Source organism: Schistocerca serialis, unplaced genomic scaffold, assembly GCF_023864345.2.
Source record: "Schistocerca serialis cubense isolate TAMUIC-IGC-003099 unplaced genomic scaffold, iqSchSeri2.2 HiC_scaffold_1177, whole genome shotgun sequence".
NCBI lineage: Eukaryota > Metazoa > Arthropoda > Insecta > Orthoptera > Acrididae > Schistocerca > Schistocerca serialis.
Window position 1 is genome coordinate 27,501 of NW_026047378.1, and position 5,000 is coordinate 32,500.

Consider the following 5,000-nt stretch of genomic DNA (forward strand, 5'->3'; position numbering starts at 1 on the left):
AGCTGGAATTACCGCGGCTGCTGGCACCAGACTTGCCCTCCAATAGATACTCGTTAAAGGATTTAAAGTGTACTCATTCCGATTACGGGGCCTCGGATGAGTCCCGTATCGTTATTTTTCGTCACTACCTCCCCGTGCCGGGAGTGGGTAATTTGCGCGCCTGCTGCCTTCCTTGGATGTGGTAGCCGTTTCTCAGGCTCCCTCTCCGGAATCGAACCCTGATTCCCCGTTACCCGTTACAACCATGGTAGGCGCAGAACCTACCATCGACAGTTGATAAGGCAGACATTTGAAAGATGCGTCGCCGGTACGAGGACCGTGCGATCAGCCCAAAGTTATTCAGAGTCACCAAGGCAAACGGACCGGACGAGCCGACCGATTGGTTTTGATCTAATAAAAGCGTCCCTTCCATCTCTGGTCGGGACTCTGTTTGCATGTATTAGCTCTAGAATTACCACAGTTATCCAAGTAACGTGGGTACGATCTAAGGAACCATAACTGATTTAATGAGCCATTCGCGGTTTCACCTTAATGCGGCTTGTACTGAGACATGCATGGCTTAATCTTTGAGACAAGCATATGACTACTGGCAGGATCAACCAGGGAGCTGCGTCAACTAGAGCTGAGCAGCCGGCCGCCCGGGAGTGTGTCCCGGGGGCCCGCGCGAACACGCAAGCGTCCGCTCAATTATTCTGCAAACAGGAGGAGGCTGAGCTCCCCTGCACAACACACCTCGAAACCCTCTCAGGTCCCGGCGGCGCGCAGCGCCGTCCTAAGTACTTGGTCGGGTTCGAGAGAGGCGCAATCGCCCGGAGTTAGGCGAGTAGACGCTTTAGGTGCGACCACCCGTGCTCCCAACTGAGCTTGCCGCTGCCGACAGAGGCCCGGGAGCGTGCTGTCGTGGCATTGCCGGCGGGAGACAACACGCGCCACCTACGGTGACCGGCAGCTCCAACGCCAGCGCCACAGAAGGACAAAAGCCCCACTTGGGTGCCGAAGCGAACTCTCCCAGCACAGCGCACGCGCCAACACGTCCGCACAGCTGCGATACAAACCACCTGCGAGAACCGCTGGGGCGACCGAGCAGCAGACGGCGTCGCGGCGCCGAGCGCCGGGCGGCGGCGCATCCTCAGCGCACACAGTCCTCAATCGGACCAGCACACTGCAGATGGCCACCGCGCTTCGCACCGGGCCCGCGAGGACCTACTTTGGCCGCAAGGCGCCGCGAGCAGGGGGCCCCGGCGCGCAGCTGCGCCGCCTGCCGCGTCCGTCGGCCGGCGCGCCTGCCACTGGCCGCCCCCACCAGCCGGCTGTAGCGCGTGCGCCCACGCACCGCGCTGCCAGCACGCCGGGCGGCCCCCCCTCACCGGCCGGGGACAGTCTCACCCAGCCACCGCCGCGTATCGCCTCACACCCAGATCCCCTTTCACGTTCGTGGGCATGGTGGGTATCCCTGAAACAACCAGTTAATAGCTCGACCGATCGTCGCCAACACTGATTCACCTCTAGCGAGAACAACCGCACCACAACGGGTTACCTGTTGTTCATTTGCGTAACGTCACCAGCAAACGTAGACGTCCATCGCCATTTGCAACGAGTATTGCATGCCTGTGTCAGGTGTCACAACACACTACGTCTGCCCACATAGACGCAACAACATGTGCACGCCTCGAGAACACGTGGAAGGTAGCCCCCGTACGTATGCGGTGTCCATTGCGCGAACGACTGTCAGCCGGCCTCTGCAGGATGTCGCAGATGTGGAACGCGGTGCAACATGCTATCACGGTGTGTGAGAAGAGACGACTACGTCCGAATACACGCTCCACTACATCAACAGACTGCTCATGCTGATCGCCATCGAGGGCGTCCGTTCCTCCCACACGTCTGAATGGCGTACCACACTGCAATCCAGCTCTTATAGGGAGACGACACGTAGCTGCGTGCACAATATTTGGACTGTATGGTCTGCCGTTGCTAGGCGCAGTCGTCGTACGGTCACACATGTGCCACGATGTATCATTCAGTACATACGGACCAATGTGCAGTACAGTTTGTGGGTTTTGCGTACATCGGCGGACAGGTGACAGGCCGTACCACAACGTAGGCTGAGTACGTCGGCATGCGAAGGGCATTGAACATGCAAACTTCTCAACGACCAGCTTGCGAAGGCAGGGGGGAAGGGGGGGGGGGGCATGTACGTCCTGCTGCTATCCACATTACAGTGTATAGCAGGAGCATGTGGAAAGTCAGCAACACCTGCAAGGTGTTTAACATGACGCGATACACAGGGGACCGGGCAGTGCGAATAGCGAACTATATTGCGAGGGTTGCGGTTAGGCAACACTACACTAATTTAACGAGTTGCATAACAATTACAGAGCAGGTTAAGGCGCAATATAGGTTAGGTTAAGGCACAACATGGGTTACGTTAAAGCACAACATGGGTTACGTTAAAGCACAACATGGGTTACGTTAAAGCACAACATGGGTTACGTTAAAGCACAATTTAGGTTACGTTAAAGCACAATTTAGGTTACGTTGAAGCACAATTTAGGTTACGTTGAAGCACAATTTAGGTTACGTTGAAGCACAATTTAGGTTACGTTGAAGCACAATTTAGGTTACGTTGAAGCACAATTTAGGTTACGTTGAAGCACAAATTAGGTTACGTTGAGGCACAAATTAGGTTACGTTGAGGCACAAATTAGGTTACGTTGAGGCACAAATTAGGTTACGTTGAGGCACAAATTAGGTTACGTTGAGGCACAATATGGGTTAGGTTGAGGCACAATATGGGTTAGGTTGAGGCACAATATGGGTTAGGTTGAGGCACAATATGGGTTAGGTTGAGGCACAATATGGGTTAGGTTGAGGCACAAATTGGGTTAGGTTGAGGCACAATATGGGTTAGGTTAAGGCACAATATGGGTTAGGTTAAGGCACAATATGGGTTAGGTTAAGGTACAATATGGGTTAGGTTAAGGTACAATATGGGTTAGGTTAAGGTACAATATGGGTTAGGTTAAGGTACAATATGGGTTAGGTTAAGGTACAATATGGGTTAGGTTAAGGCACAATATGGGTTAGGTTAAGGCACAACATGGGTTAGGTTAAGGCACAACATGGGTTAGGTTAAGGCACAACATGGGTTAGGTTAAGGCACAACATGGGTTAGGTTAAGGCACAACATGGGTTAGGTTAAGGCACAATATGGGTTAGGTTAAGGCACAATATGGGTTAGGTTAAGGCACAACATGGGTTAGGTTAAGGCACAATATGGGTTAGGTTAAGGCACAACATGGGTTAGGTTAAGGCACAACATGGGTTAGGTTAAGGTACAATATGGGTTAGGTTAAGGTACAATATGGGTTAGGTTAAGGTACAATATGGGTTAGGTTAAGGTACAATATGGGTTAGGTTAAGGTACAATATGGGTTAGGTTAAGGTACAATATGGGTTAGGTTAAGGTACAATATGGGTTAGGTTAAGGTACAATATGGGTTAGGTTAAGGTACAATATGGGTTAGGTTAAGGTACAATATGGGTTAGGTTAAGGCACAACATGGGTTAGGTTAAGGCACAACATGGGTTAGGTTAAGGCACAACATGGGTTAGGTTAAGGCACAACATGGGTTAGGTTAAGGCACAACATGGGTTAGGTTAAGGCACAACATGGGTTAGGTTAAGGCACAACATGGGTTAGGTTAAGGCACAACATGGGTTAGGTTAAGGCACAACATGGGTTAGGTTAAGGCACAACATGGGTTAGGTTAAGGCACAACATGGGTTAGGTTAAGGTACAATATGGGTTAGGTTAAGGCACAACATGGGTTAGGTTAAGGCACAACATGGGTTAGGTTAAGGCACAACATGGGTTAGGTTAAGGCACAACATGGGTTAGGTTAAGGCACAACATGGGTTAGGTTAAGGCACAACATGGGTTAGGTTAAGGCACAACATAGGTTAGGTTAAGGCACAACATAGGTTAGGTTAAGGCACAACATAGGTTAGGTTAAGGCACAACATACGTTAGGTTAAGGCACAACGTAGGTTAGGTTAAGGCACAACGTAGGTTAGGTTAAGGCGCAATGTAGGTTAGGTTAAGGTACGATATAGCTGAGGTTAAGGTACAATATCGCTTAGGTTAAGGTACACATTGTTGTAGGGAAAGGTGTATTGGGGGGGGGGGGGGCGGCAGGTTCGTTGATAGTGATTATCGTAAGTGCATGCCTGCGGGATCATCCGATTTGTCACGTCAGGATGCACTTGTGGCTCATGACAGGCGGCGCTCCGATTCCAAGGTTATGGCAGATGTGTGTCTTTCATTCCTGCCATTGTTTGTGTACTGTGACAGGAGGCAGTATTGTGATGTTGGGTGCACCCCTGTGTAGGACATGTGTGGGTGTTCGTGGCTTAACTGAGCAATGGCGGATGTCGGAAGGGTGGGATATTCTGTTTTCTGGGTGGACCTCCCGGTCTGGTTATGATAGTGTGGATTGTGTAATGTGGCGGAGAGGATGCACCGGATGTTCTTCCATGCTGGTGGTTAGATATTGTGTGTGTGCCTGTTAGAGGCAGAGAGTAGTGTGTGATAGTGTCTGGCTGACGTGTGGTTCTCATTGTGTGCAGAGTCTTTCAGCATGTATAGGGACGGTTGTATATATTATCTGTATTCTGATGGCTCTGCATTTATTACTAATCAGTGCCGTGTATACGGTTACTCTGGTTCCAGTCGAAACTGTTCTATCTCTGTACATTAGTGACACTGCGGCTCCACTATGTTGCTGCCCCTGTCGGCCGTTTCCCCCAGTGTATGGCTAGTGATTATCAGCAATCAGTCTATTAGTCAATACCGGTAGTGTGACGACTTCAAATGTCCGGGATGGGGGAAGCTAAACCCTTCCCGTGGGTCAGGGCCTAGAAAGACTCTTCCCACGCAGGAGGCTCGGACTGTCGTTACTCTTCCGAGAAATATATTTGCCCAGCGTTTTTTGCGACTG

General features: G+C 50.9%; 1 non-coding gene across 1 annotated transcript in view; it reads right to left on the reverse strand.

Moving 5' to 3' along the window:
* The window catches only part of LOC126433921 (small subunit ribosomal RNA), a 1,909-nt gene extending 1,303 nt beyond the window's left edge, over positions 1–606 (reverse strand). Inside the window, exon 1 of the ribosomal RNA XR_007578849.1 lies at positions 1–606. This exon is cut by the window's left edge and continues 1,303 nt beyond it. This is a non-coding gene — a ribosomal RNA (small subunit ribosomal RNA).
* Between the last annotated feature and the right edge of the window lie 4,394 nt (positions 607–5,000).